We start from the raw sequence: 23,204 nt of genomic DNA, 5'->3' as shown, positions 1-23,204 counted from the left end.
CAGCCTGCCACTGCCAGGGTCCCGGGATCCACGGACAACATCCCTGAGAGAACGTACAGCACGCCTCAGGCTGGTGCAACGTCACGCCGGCCTCTGCCACCACAGGCTCGCCCCGCAATCCGTACCCCTCCCTCCCTGCGGCCTGAGTAGCCAGAGCCCCCAAATCAGCGGCTCCTTTAACCCCGTCCTGTCTGAGCAAAGAACAGACGCCCTCCGGCGACCTACACGCAGAGGCAGGGCCAAATCCAAAGCAGAACCCCGTGAGCAGTGCAAACAAAGAAGAGAAAGGGAAATCTCTCCTAGCAGCCTCAGAAACAGCGGATTAAAGCTCCACAATCAACTTGATGTACCCTGCATCTGTGGAATACCTGAATAGACAACGAATCATCCCAAATTGAGGAGGTGGACTTTGAGAGCAAGATTTATGATTTTTTCCCCTTTTCCTCTTTTTGTTACTGTGTATGTGTATGCTTCTGTGTGAGATTTTGTCTGTATAGCTTTGCTTTCACCATTTGTCCTAGGGTTCTACCCTACTGTTTTGTTTTTTTTTTCACTTAAAAAAATCTTTTTTCTTAATAATTATTTTTTATTTTAATAACTTTATTTTATCTTACTTTATATTATTTTCTTTTATCCTGTTTCTTTCTTTCTTTCTTTCTTTCTTTCTTTCTTTCTTTCTTTCTTTCTTTCTTTCTTTCTTTCTTTCTTTCTATTTTTCTCCCTTTTATTCTGAGCTGTTTGGATGAAAGGCTCTCAGTGCTGTAGCCAGGAGTCAGGGCTGTGCCTCTGAGGTAGGAGAGCCAACTTCAAGACACTGGTCCACAAGAGACCTCCCAGCTCCATGTAATATCAAACAGTGAAAATCTCCCAGAGATCTCCATCTCACCACCAACACCCAGCTTCACTCAATGACCAGCAAGCTACAGTGCTGGACACCCTATGCCAAACAACTAGCAAGACAGGAACACAGTCCCACCCATTAGCAGAGAGGCTGCCTAAAAGCATAATAAGTCCACAGACACCCCAAAACACACCACCAGACGTGGACCTGCTCACCAGAAAGACAAGATCCAACCTCATCCACCAGAACACAGGCACTAGTCCCCTGCACCAGGAAGCCTACACAACCCACTGAACCAACTTCAGCCACTGAGGAAGGACACCAAAAACAATGGGAACTAGGAACCTGCAGCCTGTGAAAAGGAGACCCCAAACACAGTAAGATAAGCAAAATGAGAAGACAGAAAAACACACAGCAGATGAAGGAGCAAGATAAAAACCCACAAGACGTAACAAATGAAGACGAAATAGTCAGTCTACCTGAAAAAGAATTCAGAATAATGATAGTAAAGATGGTCCAACATCTTGGAAATAGAATAAATGCAAGAAACATTTAACAAAGACCTAGAAGAACTAAAGATGAAACAAGCAACGAAGAACAACACAATAAATGAAATTAAAAAAACTCTAGATGGGATCAATAGTAGAATAACTGAGGCAGAAGAATGGATAAGTGACCTGGAAGATAAAATAGTGGAAATAACTATTGCAGAGCAGAATAAAGAAAAAAGAATGAAAAGAACTGAGGACAGTCTCAGAGACCTCTGGGACAACATTAAACGCACCAACATTCGAATTATAGGGGTTCCAGAAGAAGAAGAGAAAAAGAAAGGAACTGAGAAAATATTTGAAGAGATTATAGTTGAAAACTTCCCTAATATGGGAAAGGAAATAGTTAATCAAGTCCAGGAAGCCCAGAGAGCCCCATACTGGATAAATCCAAGGAGAAACATGCCAAGACACATATTAATCAAACTGTCAAAAATTAAGTACAAAGGAAACATATTAAAAGCAGCAAGGGAAAAACAACAAATAACACACAAGGGAATCCCCATAAGGTTAACAGCTGATCTTTCAGCAGAAACTCTGCAAGCCAGAAGGGACTGGCAGGACATATTTAAAGTGGTGAAGGAGAAAAACCTACAGCCAAGATTACTCTACCCAGCAAGGATCTCATTCAGATTTGATGGAGAAATTAAAATCTTTACAGACAAGCAAAAGCTGAGAGAGTTCAGCACCACAAAACCAGATTTACGACAAATGCTTAAGGAACTTCTCTAGTCAAGAAACACAAGGGAAGGAAAAGACCTACGATAACAAACCCAGAACAATTAAGAAAATGGGAATAGGAACATACATATCGATAATTACCTTAAATGTAAATGGATTAAATGCTCCCACCAAAAGATACAGACTGGCAGAATGGATACGAAAGCAAGACCTATATATATGCTGTCTACGAGAGACCCACTTCAGACCTAGAGACACATACAGACTGAAAATTAGGGGGTGAAAAAGATATTCCATGCATACGGAAACCAAAAGAAAGCTGAGGTAGCAACTCTCATATCAGACAAAATAGACTTTAAAATAAAGACTATGAGAAGAGACAAAGAAGGACACCAAATAATGATCAAGGGATCAATCTTAGAAGCAAATATAACAATTGTAAATATTTATGCACCCCACATAGGAGTACCTCAATACATAAGGCAAATACTAACAGCCATAAAAGGGGAAATCAACAGTAACACATTCATACTAGGGGACTTTAACACCCCACTTTCACCAATGGACAGATCATCCAAAATGAAAATAAATAAGGAAACACAAGCTATAAATGATACATTCAACAAGATGGATTTAATTGATATTAATAGGACATTCCGTCCAAAAACAACAGAATACACATTTTTCTCAAGTGCTCATGGAACAGTCTCCAAGACAGATCATATCTTGGGTCACAAATCAAGCCTTGGTAAATTTAAGAAAATTGAAATTGTATCAAGTATCTTTTCTGACCACAATGCTATGACACTAGATATCAATTACAAGAAAAGGTCTGTAAAAAATACAAACACATGGAGGCTAAACAATACACTACTTAATAATGAAGTGATCACTGAAGAAATCAAAAAGGAAATAAAAAAATACCTAGAAACAAATGACAATGGAGACACGACGACCCAAAACCTATGGGAGGCAGCAAAAGCAGTTCTAAGAGGGGAATTTATAGCAATACAATCCTACCTTAAGAAGCAAGAAACATCTCGAATAAACAACCTAACCTTGCACCTAAAGCAATTAGAGAAAGAAGAAAAAACCCCAAAGTTAGCACAAGGAAATAAAACATATAGATCAGATCAGAAATAAATGAAAAATAAATGAAGGAAATGATAGCAAAGATCAATAAAACTAAAAGCTGGTTCTTTGAGAAGATAAACAAAATTGATAAAGCATTATCCAGACTCATCAAGAAAAAAAGGGAGAAGACTCAAATCAAAAGAATTAGAAATGAAAAAGGAGAAGTAACAACTGACACTGCAGAAATACAAAAGATCATGAGAGATTACTACAAGCAACTCTATGGCAATAAAATGGACAACCTGGAAGAAATGGAAAAATTCTTAGAAGTGCACAACCTGCCAAGACTGAATCAGGAAGAAATAGAAAATATGAATAGACCAATCACAAGCACTGTAATTGAAACTGTGAATAAAATTCTTCCAACAAACAAAAGCCCAGGACCAGATGGCTTCACAGGTGAATTCTATCAAACATTTAGAGAAGAGTTAACACTTATCCTTGTCAAACTCTTCCAAAGTATAGCAGAGGGAGGAATACTCCCAAACTCATTCTACAAGGCCACCATCACCCTGACACCAAAACCAGACAAGGATATCACAAAGAAAGAAAATTACAGACCAATATCACTGATGAACATAGATGCAAAAATCCTCAACAAAATACTAGCAAATAGAATCCAACAGCACATTAAAAGGATCATACACCATGATCAAGTGGGGTTTATTCCAGGAATGAAACGATTCTTTAATATATGCAAGTCAATCAATGTGATACACCATATTAAAAAACTGAAGGAGGAAAACCATAGGGTCATCTCAATAGATGCAGAGAAAGCTTTCGACAAAATTCAACACCCATTTATGATAAAAACCCTGCAGAAAGTAGGCATAGAGGGAACTTTCCTCAACATAATAAGGGCCATATATGACAAAACCACAGCCAACATCATCCTCAATGGTGAAAAACTGAAAGCATTTCCACTAAGATCAGGAACAAGGCAAGGTTGCCCGCTCTCACCACTCTTATTCAACGTAGTTTTGGAAGTTTTAGCCACCACAATCAGAGAAGAAAAGGAAATAAAAGGAATCCAAATTGGAAAAGATGAAGTAAAGCTGTCACTGTTTACAGGTGACATGATACGATGCATAGAGAATCCTAAGATGCTACCGGAAAACTACTAGAGCTAATCAATGAATTTGGTAACGTAGCAGGATACAAAATTCATGTACAGAAATCTCTGGCATTCCTATACACTAATGATGAAAAATCTGAAAGTGAAATCAAGAAAACACTGCCATTTACCATTGCAACAAAAAGAATAAGATACCTAGGAATAAACCTACCTAAGGAGACAAAAGACCTGTATGCAGAAAATTATAAGACACTGATTAAATTAATTAAAGATGATAGAAATAGATGGAGAGATATACCATGTTCTTGGACTGGAAGAATCAACATTGTGAAAATGACTCTACTACCCAAAGCAATCCACAGATTCAATGCAATCCCTATCAAACTACCACTGACATTTTTCACAGAACTAGAACAAAAAAATTCACAGTTTGTATGGAAACACAAAAGACCCTGAATAGCGAAAGCAATCTTGAGAACGAAAAACGGAGCTGTAGGAATCAGGCTCCCTGACTTCAGACTATACTACAAATCTACAGTAATCAAGACAGTATGGTACTGGCACAAAAACAGAAAGATAGATCAATTGATCAGGATAGAAAGCCCAGAGATAAACCCATGCACATATGGTCACCTTATCTTTGATAAATGAGGCAGGAATATACAGTGGAGAAAGGACAGCCTCTTCAATAAGTGGTGCTGGGAAAACTGGACAGGTACATGTAAAAGTATGAGATTAGATCACTCCCTAACACCATACACAAAAATAAGCACAAAATGGATTAAAGACCTAAATGTAATGATAGAAACTATCAAACTCTTAGAGGAAAACATAGGCAGAACACTCTATGACATAAATCACAGCAAGATTCTTTTTGATCCACCTCCTAGAGAAATGGAAATAAAAACAAAAATAAGCAAATGGGACCTAATGAAACTCAAAAGCTTTTGCACAGCAAAGGAAACCACAAACAAGACCAAAAGACAACCCTCAGAATGGGAGAAAATATTTGCAAATGAAACAACTGACAAAGGATTAATCTCCAAAATTTGCAAGCAGCTCATGCAGCTCAATAACAAAAAAACAAACAACCCAATCCAAAAATGGGCAGAAGATCTAAATAGACATTTCTCCAAAGAAGATATACAGACTGCCAACAAACACATGAAAGAATGCTCAACATCATTAATCATTAGAGAAATGCAAATCAAAACTACAATGAGATATCATCTCACACCAGTCAGAATGGCCATCATCAAAAAATCTAGAAATAATAAATGCTGGAGAGGGTGTGGAGAAAAGGGAACACTCTTGAATTTCTGCTGGGAATGTGATTTTGTACAGCCACTATGGGGAACAGTATGGAGGTTCCTTAAAAAGCTACAAATAGAACTACCATATGACCCAGCAATCCCACTACTGGGCATATACCCTGAGAAAACCAAAATTCAGAAAGAGTCATGTACCAAAATGTTCATTGCAGCTCTATTTACAATAGCCAGAAGATGGAAACAACCTAAGTGTCCATCATCGGATAAATGGATAAAGAAGATGTGGCACATATATACAATGGAATATTACTCAGCCATAAAAGGAAACGAAATTGAGTTATTTGTAGTGAGGTGGATGGACCTAGAGTCTGTCATACAGAGTGAAGTAAGTCAGAAAGAGAAAGACAAATACCATATGCTAACATATATATATGGAATCTAAGAGAAAAAAAATGTCATGAAGAACCCAGGGGTAAGACAAGAATAAAGACACAGACCTACTAGAGAATGGACTTGAGGATATGGGGAGGGGAAAGGGTAAGCTGTGACAAAGTGAGAGAGTGGCATGGACATATATACACTACCAAACGTAAAATAGATAGCTACTGGGAAGCAGCCGCATAGCATGGGGAGATCAGCTTTGTGCTTTTTGACCACCTAGATGGGTGGGAAAGGGAGGGTGGGAGGGAGGGAGATAGGAGGGGGAAGGGATATGGGGACATATGTGTGTCTGTGAGTGATTCACTTTGTTATGAAGCAGAAACTAGCACACCATTGTAAAGCAGTCATACTCCAATAAAGATGTAAAACACAAAAACAAAAAAAAAAACCCAAAGATTACAACATACGAATTTTGGAAAGGGGTGGAACACAAACATTCAGACCATAGCAATTACCCAGTTACAGTGCACTGTTTGTTTCCTCCCAGGATCACAACTAACTGAAGTAGTTTGAGTCCAAAGAAATACAAGTTTCGTAGAAGGTATTTATAGGTATGATTATTTTACCTATCCTGTTACATTTCTCACCTTAATATAAATTCCAAAAACTGCATAAGACAGTTCGTTACTTTAGCTGTGTGATTATTTCTTTCTGTGGTCAGAAAAGCCTGTGAGCTAACCCTTCATCCACGATATCACTACTTCCAAATATGCTACATTTTAATATTGCTTCAAAAATTAAGATGATCTAATGCAACAGTTTATAATTTCAAAGAGTATAAAAAAGAGCTGTATTCTGGCCCTCCTTATTTTTGGGTTGTACCTTAATGATCTTGTATTCCTTTTACATTTTCGACAAAGGCTATTTTATAATAAATAATAAGCAAACCTTCTCCATTATGTTAGTGATATATCATTTTATGAAACAGATATGATTTGAAAAGACAAAGGTTTTTGTTATCCAATTGCTGCCACAAAGATTGGCTTACTTGACCAAAAAAACCTGTCAAAATTAAAATTATATTTGTTAGACATTATCCAAAATTAAATTGTTTAATTCTACAAAACTTCATCCAGCAAGTTTTAAATTACATTGAGTACATTTTCTAGTTCACCGAGGCTGGCAGGCACACCAGATGGTTAAGTGCTTCATAGCCAGATAGTCTATAAGGGCCTCAGTAGGGGATTTTCAGTGACTCAAGTGGATCAGTTTTAATACTTGTTATTAAAGTTTTCCAAATCTAAATATTTCTCCCTTATGATTTGGAACTTTGGGGTTACAGTCAAGCAAGTATACAAATGTTTGACTTGACAGGTACAAAGATGCTTTGTGGGAAACATTCCAGCCTTGTCTACAAATTATTTTCTGCAGGGAGATAGGGATACCTTTTCTGTAATTTTCTGGCATTCAAAATAAAATATCTTATCCTGCAACCTGATCATCTGATTCTCAAAACATATGGATGCTGTCTCAGTCAGTAATAAGAAACAAAAAACAGTGTTTTAGGAGCTCATTAAATATACTTGAATAATCTGCTATCCTTTCATTAAGTGCAGATAGAGAAAAACAGGTTGATTAGTTTTAACCTTTAGTTGCTTACACATTTTACAGAATAGCCTGTGTCAGAATATGTTACTGGATGGCACCTGCTTAGCCCCACCTACAGAATTGGGTTCACAAGTATCCTATAATATTATATACTCAACTTTTATTGAGAAACACTATTTAGACCGTTTCTGCATTTGTTGTAAACTATCGCTAAAGAAAGTATTTTTTACCCAATGTCCTCCAAATAAGTCTCACATTTAACCTATTTTTATGACTTCATCATCAGGATGATCCTTCTTGGAGAACTTGTAAACTCAATATTTTATGGTAACAGGGATTACACAATCAATACTTTTCCTTTTGTCCCCACTGATTACCAAGCAGTTCAGGACAAATGCTATATTCAATTATTGTGTTTCCATAGTTGTTCTTTCCTTCTTTTTCATGCCTTTGTCTTTTATCTCTTTTAAAATAATATACATGTATGTGTGTGTGTGTGATATTCATATATATGTAATACATATATACATATATGTATAATTACATAAATATGTAATTTCATATATGTGAATTCCATAGTATATTATGTATACACATTTTCATTATGTTTTAAAACCATCTGAGTTCCATTTTGTTAAGAATCAAGTTATGAATAGATATGAAAATACTTTCTGAAATTTCATATGAATACATGTAAAAATAATTTCTTCTTCAAAACTAACTGCAGATGTCAAAACAATTTACATGCAATGGACATTAGAAAAATCAGTAATTTAAAAATGGGGTTTGTTTTCCAAATTCCAAATACAAGTTTCCTAATTTTTAGAACTATTAACAAAGAACCAGTATATATACAAAAGAAGTATGTATATGTAGATTCCCAAAGTATTTAAATAGTGTCATCAGGAACTTATTCTTATCATTTATTTTACAGACAAACACATCATGACTAGTTAATGATCAATTATTTTTCTTCTTTGCTTTGACAAATGAAAGCATTCCCTCTAAGAAGAAACTGCATGAACCATAGTTCATGAGTGCTTACTTAATTCTCGCATATACTCAGTGGCTTTTGTGGGAGGCCTATAGCTGAAGTGAGTGTGGGCTGGGGCTTTTTCTGGGACTCACCAGGATTGCTGCCTTGGTAGGGGTGCTGGAACTGGAGCGGCTAGAGCTGAAGCCTGGCATGGGATAGGCCTTCTCCTGGGGTGCACTGGGAGTTGCAGCTTTGGCAGGGGGTGTTGGAGCCAAATATGGGCTGGGGGTGTGCTAGGGTGGACTTGGCAGGCTGGCTAGAGTACCAGGTGCTTTTCAGTCTGCTGCCTCTGTGTTGGGACTTGGAGATAGTAAATTTGTGTTTGTGCCCTTCAAGAGCAAAGTCTGGTTTCCTACAGCCCTCAGGCTCTCCCTGTGGTAAACTGGTTTTCAAAACCAGTTAATGGGGCTCATCTTTCCGGTGATGGCCCCTGGTGTTGGGGTGCCCAATGTGGGGCTTGAACCACTTGATTCTTAGGGAGGACCTCTGAGTTTGTGATAGCCCCTTTCTCTTTTGGGTTGCCTGCTGGGGGTTGTGGATCCTGATTAGATCAATTTTCTTCTTCTCCTAGCCATCCTGGTGAGGTTTTTTCTTTACATCCTTAATTGTAGAAGAGCTGCTCTGCTAGTCTTCAGGTTGTTTTCAGAGATCATTATTTTATATGTAGTTGTAGTTTTGATTTGTCCTTTGGAGGAGATTAAGCTCAGGATCTTCTTACTTTGCCATCTTGATCCCTAGTAATAGACTATTCATCCATTGAAAAATCTGAAATTTTTTCAAGCATGGCTGACAGGGATCTGCATTTCAAATTCATTCAGACTGGATTGGTCATTTCTTAGCCCAACAATATTTAACCTTGCTTATAAGTAGAATGATTATACAATTTATCATGCAAACTGAGATATTTTCAAGAGTAAAAGGGGGCACTGTTAATATTACACTAGGGTGTCAGGTGTAAACCAGAACTTTGCAGTCAAACCAAAATATAGGGGTCAGCTGTAAGCCTATGTTCTGGGGACAACAGAGGTAAATAAGGCATTGCAAGCAGGTCATAATTTTTGACTTTCTCTTATGTTGTAATTGAGAACTGATTAAAACCATTGACAGAAAAAAATGATCAATGGGAGAGGTCATGCGAAAGTCCAGAGGTGAAGTGGTCTTAGTTGTCCAGGCAATCTCTGAGTCTCCTTTATTGTTTTTCTTGTTCTTACTTGGCTAAAGGTTAATTAATCCATGTCTCTGAGGACTTACATGTGAACCTATCAACACTCTTTTTTTTTTTCAAATCTCAGAAACTTAGGGTAATAGAAATTCTGTGAGGTATCTAGAGCTGGGGATCCGGAATAAGGATCCAGTGTTTGAGATCAGAGAGTTCTGGGCCCAATGGAAAGCAATTCAAGCTTTCTCTGTTTGGAAAGATATTAAAAGGGTGATGCACATGGGTTAATAGAATGGATTCTATTTCTGAAAAGCCAAATTAACTTTTAGACATATAAGAAAATTCAAAAATAGGCCTAATACATTATTTATTGAAGCTTTGTTTATTGCATATTATATTTTATACTTTCCAAACCAATTTAAAGGTGTTAACAAATAAACATAATAGTACCTTTCTAAACAAAACAACATAGACTAGTAAATTTGAAGATCAAGTGACTTTATCAGGCAAGCAAATTTCACTTCCAATTCTAATCTATGTTGAATCAAAGCATTTTACAGCTGGGAGGAATTATAGTGCAATTTAGTCAAACTTCTGATGTGAACACAAAGGCTGAGCCAGTGTGCTTATATGACTTGCCCAAGGCAAGGGGCAAGTTATGGGAAGCTGATTGGTGGCAGAGAAGGATCTAAAAAAAAAACCTTCTCATGTCTCAGAGAACATTGTCCTTGTCCTTGGGGAAATCTGGATGAGGCAAAGCTAAAAAGAAGTCAGCAGTCCTCAAAAGGATTTGGACTTCCATTAGCTTTGGGCGGAATAAAGCAAAAGAGGAAAAAGAGCAAAATAACGTGCCTATTGAGTTCCTATGAAAATAAATATTTTAAGAAGGCTCTTAAGGATTATCAAAGGTTTAGTTTTCTTTTTCCTCAGCTTCATATCTTTCTAGAAATAGATTTGTATCAAGAATTCTTGAATCATTCAATGATTGGTTGGTTCCAGACTGTGGACGTGAAACTCCACTTTCCATTGTATCTCATTGCTTTCACTCTTTCATTTCTCCTTTAAGAGGAGTGGCTGCCACATCTTTGGAAGAGATCAAGAGAGTATGGGTTGAAAATTATCATGTGATTGTCTCATGGCCTACTTAAGCAAACTTACAGTTAAAGTATTTGCTGGTAGAATGCTCTAGGAAGTCATTTATCCATACCTTCCAGGAAAGTATGATCTAATATTTCTAGATCCTGTACTCTCTGCATTCTCTTGTTTCTGCCTTCAAAATTAAGGTGGACACTTCTCAACATATTCACTACTGTTGCTCTGGTCCAAATCACCATAATCTCTCATCTAAGTTATTGCAATAGCCTCCTAACAGCTTTTCCTGTTTTGGTCCCGGTCTCCTTCCAGTCTATTCTCATCACAGTGGTCAGATTGATCTTGTTCTGATCCTACATCTCTGCTCAAAATCCCCCGATAGCTTTCCATATCACTCGGGGAGTACATACATAAAATACATACATACATAAAATAAGTAGAAATTTTAAAAAATAAAGCTTTTACAATGGCACTTTCCTCCCACTCTTGGACTTCTTTACCTTTCCTCAACAATTTGCTCACTCTGTTTTAGTTAACTGACTTCATTTATATTCCTTAATTATACAAGGCATACTCTCTCTTCAAGGCTTTGCACATGCCGTTCCCTCTACCTTCCATGTTTTTCCCTCAGAAAGCCGCACAGCTTCCTCATCTCTTTCAAGTTTCACTCAAATAATACCTTCTTAGTGAGACCTTCCCTGAGCATCCCATTTAAAAATTAAATTTAAAAAATGTTTAAAAAGTAAAACCTATATCCCCAGTGGTTAGTATGTGGTAGGCACTCCGTAAATATTAATTCAGTGAATGAAGGACAATCACTTGTGCCCCATTAGCTGTGACATTCACAACTATCAGCACTAAGCATCTCTTCTTGTCTCTAGCTTCTCTTGGGGAGCATAAAATAACATGTGTAGATTTGATGGTTTCAAATCCAGAACTGGAGTGAAATCTCCATGTGACTTCGGACTCAAGACTACAATCTTTGGAACAACAGCAACAATGAAAATGCAGGTACCCACTTGAATTTGTTTTTATTTTAACAAATCAGGATGATAAAAAATACACAAAAACCTTATAACTACCATCTATATCTGCACAATTTTATATGAGAAAACATTTTAATTCTAAAAGAGCAGGAAAGATACAGTTTTAGAATAAGGAACGTTTCTTCAAATTAAAAAAATTAGCTTCACAGAAACTCTCTACAATCTCTTGATTTTTTCTCCTGTGCTCACTATGGTAGGTGGGTCCATAAGAGACATGAACTTTGGACTCTAGACTTGCAATCCTGCTGTGAATGAGTCCCAACCATCCACAGACAGAGCAGGCTCCCTCTGCCCACAAGGCTGCAAGACAGAACAATGCTTGTGTCTTCACTTTATTAAAAGACAAAGCTAAGGGTTTAAGAAAAGGTTTTGGGGTTAAGATGTTGTATATAGAAACAAGAGTGAAAATTTTAAGACTTAAGGACTTTTCTTGGGAATACTCATTCTTTGTATGTAGGAACAAGAGTGAAAATTTTAAGATTTGAAAGCTTTTCTTGGGAATACCCATTCCGCATTCCTTTTGCAGTTCAAGTATCTGAATGTTGACTTATTTGACTTTACCAAAGAGAAAGCATATCATCAAGAAATGAGAGTTAAAGAGAAACCATTAAAACATACAGGAGGAATGTTAATCATCTGAATTTTGCCTTGGAGCAGATTGGAAGCTTAAGAAGCCCAAAACAAAATTCAAATTTTTAGGGCTTCTTAATAAATAAACAGTAATTTCTACACAGGCTGACTCCTTTGCTTGCTTTTAAAGCTTTCCATAAGACATAGAGGGCAACAGTATATTTTTTGAGGATTTAGGATGCTTAATTATGAAAAGGTCTAAAAGGTAAGAAAAGGTCAAACCTCTTGGTTAATAATTGATAATGAACAATGTATGAAACCACAGGCACATTAAAATGGAGGAGCAGTTCAGATTTCAATTTCTTTATAAGACTGGCTTCCTAACTAATGCACAGTTTTCACCATATTTTCAGTCTGTGAGATGTTTGTACTTTTTGATGTCACAAGTTAAACTTACAGATGATATACTGAAGTTGAGAGCTTCCTTGAAACAATTTTGGGGTATATTATAATATTGTAAAGAAACTGCATCGTTCAAACCTTCTACATACATGTGAACACAGCACATCACCACTAGTATTCTACAACATATCAGGATCCATTATGCTGTATTAATAAAGCATTCTAAATGCTGTGGGTATATGCTGCAGGTATATTTGGAAATTTCTATCAAAACAAATTATTTCATGTTCACCTATCATATTATGCTTATTAAGTTCCCCCATGAGTTATGTTGTCAATTTTGAGGGACAGTACTGGAACTTGAAACATAATAATATACTTATGGACCATTTATTAGTGGCTTATACATTGTGGAAGAATACATATGTTTTAGTGTCAATAACAGGGTGATGCACTTTGTTGTGGGTAGTAATTTGGCTATTAAATATTTTAAACAGCTTCAGCGACAAAAGGCTTGTGTTCAAGAGTTTATAATGGAAAAAGAACATTAGTTTAATTTATGAAAAGAAAAATCTATTGACTTAAAATGAATAAATTAGAGTTTTCATCTTTTCCAGATATATCCCGAGGAGTCGGGATTACTGGATCACATGGTAGCTCTATTTTTAAGTTTTTAAGAAACCTAGGTATTGTTTTCTATATGGTCTGCACCAATGTATATTCCCACCAATAGTGTAGGAGGGTTCTCTTTTCTCCATGCTCTCTCCAATATTTATTATTTGTAGACTTTTTGATGATAGCCATTCTGACTTGTGTAATTCAAAAAAATACATGCACCCCAATATTCGCAGCAACATTATTTATAATATCCAAAACATGTAAACAACCTTAGTCCCCATCAACAGATGATTGGTTTAAGGAGATGTGATATCTATCTATACCTATATCTATCTATATCTATAATCTATCTATCTGTCTATCAATCTATCTATCTATCTATCCATCTATCATGGAATACCTCGCAACCATAAAAAAAAATGAAGTATTGCCATTTGCAGCAATGTGGGTGGACCTAGAGAATATCATACTAAGTGGAGTATGTCAGACAGAGAAAAATATTATATGCTATCACCTATACGTGGAATCTAAAAAGTAATACAAATTTATCTATATACAAAACAGAAACAGAGAAACTTATGGTTACCAAAGGGGAAAGGGAAGGAGAGAGGGATAAATTAGGAATATGGGATTAACAGATACAAACTATTATACATAAAATAGGATTTACTATATGGCATAGAGAGCTATATTCAATATCTTATAATAGCCTATAATAGAAAATAATCTGAAAATATATATATATAACTGAACCTCTCTGCTGTATACCCAAAACTAACCCAATATTGTAAATCAACTATACTTCAGTAAAAAAAAAAAAAAAAAAGGAAAAAATGAATAAAAGTCTTCAGGGATTTTAATCTACTATTCAAAGTAAATAAGAATTATTTGAAATGTCATAATGTTATCTATCTATAATAACTTGTGGAATATTAGTCAAATTGTTTTAAAACATAGAACTTTTGTTTTGGCAGTAATAACAAAACAATCTAAAAAGACTTATATAGCATTAGCTAATTCAGCACTTGTAAAAAGTTCAGATAAGGTAGGCCCAGGTTTATATTTCCCTTAGCTATTAATGAAATTTTGTAAGAAAATAATATTATTAAAATAAAATAATAAATTAAAGCTGATTATGGTTAAAAATATATTTTAGACAAATTTCTTTATAAGATGATTATGGAAATTATAGTATTCTGATTAAAATTATATTAGGTAAACATTTCTGTATAAGACAATAGTTATGATCATTATAAATAATGGTTATGTATATTATAGAAAACCTCTGAGGAGTTCTATTTGCTCACAGCGGTTGGTCAACAGCATGGTATTGAATATGCTTGATTCACATAAAATTTTATTTTTGTTAAAATGTCCTGTAACACTGATTTATGATTATTTCATATTATTGAAGTTTGAATGTATCAGAAAGAAGTCTACCTCCATTATTTTTACTAGACTTTCAATACTTGATATTTTTAAGATAGATTTTAAAAAAGAAACTAATAATATATTAACTTATACCCACCCATTTATCATTACATCTTTGAATACGGGGGATGGAGGGAGTTATGATTATTCCCATTTCACAAATAGAGAAGTTGATTATAGGAATTATGTATCAACCATTATTAACAAACTAGAGATAAAGCTAAGTGTGTAATTTGGGATCCTTCTTTTCAATCTTTCATCCATTAATTCTTATAAATTATTGACTGTGCTTATATAAGATTTTGACACAGTATCCCATACAAACATGTGATACATTTTCAAGGAAGAATGATATCTTTTCTGTTTCATAGCCAAATAAAATGAGATAGAGATTAAATGACTTGAAAAAAGATAAAAAGGGAAACCATTATCAGAATAGAAACAAGAATTGAGAGAATCTTGTTTCTTCGGTATCCATTCTTTCAATAAATATTTATTGAACACCTTTCTATATTTAGATATAGTGATTTAGACTTGAGAAATAAAGAGAAATAAAACTGGCCCATGCCCATGAACAGTTCACATTGTATCAGGAGGGGCAGGAATCCTCCTCTATAGTAGGAAAGATGACATGTATATAAATAACTTTCCTACAAGGCTGAAATTAGTAGATATAATTTGAGAGCTCTAGATACACTACTGTAAAATTTCAGTAACAATAACTTCTTTTTCTAGAGTGAGTAGAATCTGCCATATGTATATCTTTATAGCATCAGAAAGGAAGGAAACTAAGCTATGGCAGTAGATGGCAGGCTGGAGGAAGCCTGTATATGGATGGGGTAGGATGAGGGCCTTGTCTCTCAAAATGGGTATGGGGACATGGGAGACACTGAAGAAGCATATGAAATACAGTTGAGTAGCAAGAACTAGAAAAGTTCCCGAAGAAGAAAGCTGTGCTAGTAGGAGCCTGAATGTCAATTTCATGGAATGGTCATGTTTCAGGGGTCTGTCATTAGTCGCTATCCTGTCCCCAGGAGGGAGGCAATATTTTCTTCAATGCAGTAGTTCTTTGAGTTGACATGGGAAGCAGTGCTTCTGCTTCAGGTAGATTTGAGACTGTTTCAGGGGTCAGATGAGGGTCAACTCTTCTGTATCTTTTTAATCAATACTCCTTAGATCATTCTGCATAGCCAGAACAAGAACTCCACAGGCAAGCATTTACCTGGGAACCTGGGGAGTATAAGGTATGTATCTATAAAGTAGTAGGCTGGGCCTGTGAGCTCCACAACAGAAGAAATTGCATTATTTTACACAGAATGAAATAGGCCTGTGCCTATTAACACATGCCACATCATCATGTAGAAAAGGTTCATATTATTGCTTAATTTGTAGAAATGGAAATTCCAGGTTTTAATTTAAAACTTAAAACATTTTAACTCACAAAAAGAGAACTGTAATTTTTAGTTAGGTGATTTTTACCTTTATTAGAAAATAATACTCATTTTTTTTACCTTTACCTTTTAGCGAGCATTTTAATCAAAGTTTAATTTATTTTAATGATCAAAACCTTAGTGTGATTTTGAAAATTGCCAGAAATTGGTCAATCATTTTGAAAACAACCTAAATAAATTGTCTTCAGTGTACTGGGAAGATAAGTGATTGTAATAGAAACAGAGTGAATTACTCTGTCTTGTTTTCTCACTCAGCACTGCAATTCACAATGATACGTAGTTCTTATTTGGAAATCATAATATGCTAACACTCTAATTTGTAATATTTTTGACTTAATTAAAAGATAGTAACAATAAATATCATACTAGACCTTAAAAATCAGGCAAAATTCAGGAATTCCTGATTGAAAACATTTCTTCATACCATGAGAACCTACTCCATGGCAGTATGGAATGCACTTATTGATTCTGGATTGAGTTCCACAGAGTGCTTCTCTTTTCCCCTTTGATTTGTAGATCTAGTCTCTTTCTGTCCTGTATTAATCTCACCTTCAGCAGTTGGACTTACTGTTCTACCTGACTGAGAATATGAAAGACATCTGGAAGGATGTCCTTTAAGCACTCCCTAGCATGTGAATCTAGACTGTGCTCTTTGTCCTTTCCTCAATAATGGAGGGACTACTGGAAGTTGCATCTTCTTCTCTCTAATGCCAATGACTCCAGCTGTGGTCTTGGATATAGCATGTGAAGATCCAAAATGGTCCTAAGGTGTCTCTGGGAACATCCTCGCTAGTGGGAATCACTAATTTTAACCATGTCATCTGAATCATCCTGCTGCTAGTTCAAAAATACTATGCAAATATTTTTGGAGTATAGATTATCACATATATAAAATATAAAATCAAAGTTATCAGTATTAAAAGTAATGCACACACATAATAAATTCATCCTTGTATATCACTTAAGACTATTTCTCAAAATGTTATTTTCAGATCATCTACATCAAAATTACCCAGTGTGCTTGTTAAAAAGAGTATACTTGGGCTCTACACCAGACCTACTGAATCAGACCCTCGGGGTGTGGGACTCATAAGCTCCCCATGTGATTATTATGGAAAATAAAGTTTGAGAGTCATTGACTTAATATGATGGCAAAGGTAATACTAGCTATGAGTGCTCTGAAGTTGAAACCTAAGGTGAAGAAAAGTGTCCATAATATGAAGGAATATTTGCCAAAGCAAGGAACCCAGAGTAAACATAGGGCAATGGCCTCATGGGGAGGATAGGAACTCCACCAATCATCTAGTCCATGCTCTTGATATCACTGTATGACCTCACGATTACTTTCAGTTCAATGGCTAAAAGTTTTGAGTCACCACTCCATCTCTTTGGACAGTCTTCTCACTGAAATTAAGTGAGGTGGTCCCAATATTAGCTCCTCCCCCCACCGCTCACAAGATAAGTAAGTCAACTAGAGCAAGTCAGCATCCAGTACTTTCTCCTTTCTCTTTTATGCTCTGGGTCTGGTGAAAAGGAGTAGGGGAGAGGAATATAAAAAAATTGCTGCTTCAAGAGTCCCATGTTGCAATGACTATTTACTTTCCCTTTCTACCAGCCTAGGAGCTTAACTCTTTATTATTGAGAAAAGCTAAGGGAATATTATTGAGCTGAAATTCTATTAATTCACAATATATTTTTGCTATCACTTTTATCCCCTTCTTCTCCCTGATACTCAAAATCTCCTTTTATCAGCTCTAACCTTCTATCCTCAAACATACTGAGACCCTTCCATCTTGATAAACTGTTTATCTTTCCCCCCTCTTACCTTAATTAATTATTGTATTATTTTTCTTCTTTCTTTCATTACCAAACTTCTCAAATGCCTAGTGTTTACCTGCTGAACTCATTTTCTTGCAACCCACTTTAAAGACACCACTCTCAAACAAAACCAATGGTCTCTGCTTTTCTAAATCAAATGACTTTCACTCTTCTTCATGCTGATTAAAAGCTATAAAAGAATTATGCAGTTTAATATGTATCATCTGGGAATCTACTGGCCAAACTGTTAACTGATCACAAGTATTAGTGTGATATTTAATAAAAGCCCATGGATTTGTCAATCATTATTTGGACATAATTGGTTACATTTCATCACCATTTGATTCTGCCCACTCTTGCATTCATAGCTTTATTTCTAACTCATTAAAATGGAGGATGAGAATGCAAAATAATAGTATAGTATAATTTAAATAAAAATCACATCACATACATCTGTGTTTAATAGACTTTGTACAATTTACAAGTTTTTGTATTATTTGTATATTATATATAAATTTGTAAATATTTACAAATCAAATATTTACTAATGTATTAGTAAAAACCATATCATGTAATGAATGCATCCCTCATGTGTAAATCAAATTTTATAATCTGATTGTGGGATATTTTAATTGATGAAGAACATTCTCCACTTAAAATTTGTCAACATAATGAATCTTTTTGATTTGTTTTGCTCAAATTTTTAAATAATTAAGTACAATGTTTAATAATAAAGTTAAAAATATTTTTAAAAAATTTAAATATATTATAAAATACATTGAATAGACAATAACATATTTCAGCTCTTTGGATTTTCAGTTTAATATTAACATTTCTAGAAATAGAAAGTAAGGATTACTTTGTATTTTATGACAAAAGATAAATAATTGGAAATCTTAAATATCCCCCAATTTCATACATATATTGATCAGAAACTCTTGAATCAAATGCACTACACTAATGTATTTATTAGGATGATGTTAAAACCTATTGAAGACTATTTGCAGCAAGTTGAAATTTAAACAATCAGCCTGAATAGGTTTTCTGTTTGTTAGAACATCAACTTGATGCAGGTATACTCAAGGACTGCATGTCTGCCTGAACCCCCAGGAAACTGAACTTATCCCTTAAGGTCACACAGCATGGTAGCTAAAAAAGGTCTTCATGTAGCAGGACTATAATACTTACATCTGCAAATTTATTTAAATAACTCTTTAGGTTTCACTGCATATTTCTAGGTGAAAACCATATTTTCCATAACTCTTTGATTCACTTAAGATCTTTTCTATCTTCTTATCTTTAAAATGCTAGCATGCTTCCCAAAGAGAATATTAGCATTGCTCTCCCCAAACACATTTCATTAGTGGGGACAGCATGCTACCATGTCATTCTCTATTTAGAGACTCTGTACTCAAGCCTGTACTGATTTTAACATGGAATGGTCAGAGCTTTGTAATGGATAGGGCCAGGTGTATGTATAAACAGCATATGTGGGATAATTTGGGCTCTGAGCCCTCATCTGTCCTTAAATACTTTCCCATTGATCTTCCATTACATTTGCACAGATTAATTTACCATGTTAATAGTTATTATCTTGGATAATTTAGATATTATGAAAAGATTGAAAAATTGAGATATGGAAGATGGAGTGTGTGTGTGTGTGTGTGTGTGTGTGTGTGTGAGCATAAAGACAGCAACCTCTGGAACAGTGTCAGCTCTTCTGTCCCTCCTCTAATTTTTTCTGACTATGATATTCTCAGATATTCCTACTGGCACATCGTAATATCCTGTATTTCCCAAGTCAGGAAAATTACAATACTTTATTATAACTATTCTTTACATTGACTATATTGAACTAGTCAATTAATCAACATATGAATTAAAATAAAGTATTTTGTAAATGGAGACTTAACAGCCAGGAATTATGTTTATAGAAACACAAAATGAATGTAATAAATATTAATCATGTAAAAATAGTAACATAAAAATATTTGAAGATGGTTGGAGATAGGTAGGAGAAAATGTAAGGGTACTATATACCATGGCTTATATAGCACAAAGCCAATCAGCACCTTTTAAATAAAACATATAAGGGGACCAAAAAGGTGGAGTAGGAGGATATGGAACTCACCTTCCCCCACAAACACATCAAAAATGCATCTACATATAGAACAATTCTCACAGAAAACAAACTGAAAACTAAAACTGTATAGAAGAAATCCTATACAACTAAAGCTGCAAGAAATATTTCCACAAAACCAGGTAAGATGGGAAAAAAAAGGCATTAGATTGGGACCTGTGCCCTTGGGAGGGATCTGTAATGAAGAAGTAGTATGTATGGGCAGATCTGAGCCCTGGGGAGTGAGCAGGTAAAGCCACAATCTGGGCATCACAGTCCTGGGGTCCTGCATGGAGGAGATGAGAACTTTGCCTGCTGGGAGAACCACTGGGATGGAGGAAAGGTCTAGGGAAGCCAAGACTGTATTTGTGAGGAGTGCCTGCAAGCTGCTTTGCCAACAATCAGGGCAGAGAGAGTCTTGCACTGGTGGCTGCCACCTCACCACAACCCCCAATCTGAATGGGGTAAACACACTGGCCCCACTCACTCCCCACCACAGACTTACACTAGATCTGGGATAAATACAACAGAGAAAGGGACGAGATTTTGCACTACTTCTGAGTAGATCCAGGACACATCCACAGGCAGTGCATAGGTCCTCTGTGACTGCATGAGCCTTACTTGTTTCAGCAGACCCCTTCCCTGACAGTGCAGCAACAGCCAGGGAGCAGGGAGGAAGTCTCACCTCACATCCTCAACAAGCTTTAAATTCCCCACCACCAACCACTTACTCTGTCAAAGGGATAATAGCCAGCACACACTGAAGAAAAATGCGTCGGGCATCCATAGTAAAACCAGCACTCACAACAAAGACATTAGACACACACAGTCTAGACAGGAATGCTCCCACAGAAAAACACCCCTTCAAGACCACAGTAGACAACTGTTTCTCCAAAATGCACAGAGACAGAGAAAGTTAAGTAAAATGAAAAGACAGAGGAACTACTCTCAATGAGAAGAACAAGAGAAATCCCCTGAAAGAACAGATAATGAAACAGAACTCACCAATCTACCAGACCCCAAGTTCAAAGAGATGGTAATAAAATCCTAACTGAATTAAGAAATATTATCTATAGAAATGCAGATCACTGTAACAAGGAACAAGAAACTATAAAGATGAACCAATCAAAAATAAATAATTCTGTTGCCAAGATAAAAACCAATCTAGAAGCAATGAATAGCTGATTAAATAAAACAGAAGAAAGAATAAGTGATTTGAAAGATGGAATAATGGAAATCACCCAATCAGAGCAGCAGACAGAAAGACAAATGAAAAAAATAAAAGCAACATATAAAATATATGGGATAATATAAAGATGCCAACCTATGGATAATAGAGGTTCCCCTAGGAGAAGAGGGGATCCAAAAGCTATTTGAAGAAATTATGGCTGAAAAGTTCCAAAATCTAAAGAAGAAAGCAGATATCCAGGTATAGGAAGCACAGAGGGTCTCAAAAAGATAAACCCAAACAGACCCACACCAAGACATACCATAATTAAAATGGCAAAATTTAAAGATAAAGAAGATTCTAAAGGCAGCAAGAGAAAACCAAAAACTCAGTTACAAGGGAACTCCCATAAGACTATCAGCTGATTTCTCCACAGAAACTCTGCAGGACAGGAGGGAGTGGCATGATATTTTCAAAGTCATGAAAAGGAAAAGTCTGCAACATAGAATACTCAACCCAGGAAGATTATCATTTAGAATAGAAGAAAAGAGAAAGAATTTCTCAGAAAAGCAAAAATTAAAAGAATTCAGTCATACTATTCCTACCTTAAAAGTAATACTGAGGGCTCTTCTCTAAATGGAAAAGAAGCAAGAATCTGTAGGAATGGGAAAATTACAGTGGGAAAGGCAAATATATGAAAAGATTGAAGATCACTTAAATACATTAGTACATAGATTAAAAAAACATTTAAAAATTTGTAAAAGTGATTACAACTATGATAAACAGTAACAGGATAAGCATGAAGATATAAAATAAGACATCAAAATCACAATATTGGGGGAGTATAAAAATGTAGATCTTTTAGAATATGTTTGAAATTGAATGACTATTAGTTTAAAGCAAGTATGGATCAACATACCTGAACTCCATGGTGACCACAAATCAAAAACATACAACAGATACACAAAAACCAAAAAGAAAGGAACTCAAGCACACTACAAAAGAAAATTATCAAACCACAAAGGAAAGACAAAGAAGAAAAAATGAACAAAGAAGAACTACAAAAACAACTGGAAAAGAAGGATTAAAATGACAATAAATACATACCTATCAATAATTGCTTTAAATGTCAATCAAAACACATAGAGTGGCAGATTGGTTAAAAACTAAAACAAGAGCATGAAATATGCTGCCTACAAGAGACTCACTTCAGTGCAAAAGGCACACACAAACTGAAAGTGAGGGGATTGAAAAAGATATTTCATGCAAATGGGAAATGACAAGATATTGGAGGTAGCTATACTCATATCAGACAAAATAGACTTTAAAACAAAAAATTATAAAGAAAGAAAAAGAAGGGCATATAATGATAAAAGAATCAATACAAGAAGAGGATATTACACTCATTAACATATACATACCCAATATAGGAACACCTAAATATATAAAACAAATACTAACAGACATAAAGGGAGAACTTGACAATAATACACTGATAGTAGAATTTAACACTCCACTGACTTCAATGGACAGATGATCCAGATAGAAAATCAACAAGGCAACAGAAGTTATAAATGACGCAATAGACCAGTTGGACTTAATTGACATCTACAGGACAGTATATCCCACCAAAACAGAATATACATTCTTTTCAAGCACAAATGGAATGTTATCTAGGATAGACCACATACTAGGTCACAAAACAAGCCTCAACAAATTTAAGAGGATGGAAATTATTTTAAGCATCTTTTCTGA

Source organism: Delphinapterus leucas, chromosome 7 (assembly GCF_059928025.1).
Source record: "Delphinapterus leucas isolate spDelLeu-1000000601 "Yukka" chromosome 7, BTC_Dleu_Yukka2, whole genome shotgun sequence".
Taxonomy (NCBI): Eukaryota; Metazoa; Chordata; class Mammalia; order Artiodactyla; family Monodontidae; genus Delphinapterus; species Delphinapterus leucas.
The sequence above is the reverse complement of the archived record's forward strand: the minus strand, read 5'-3'. Positions refer to the sequence as shown.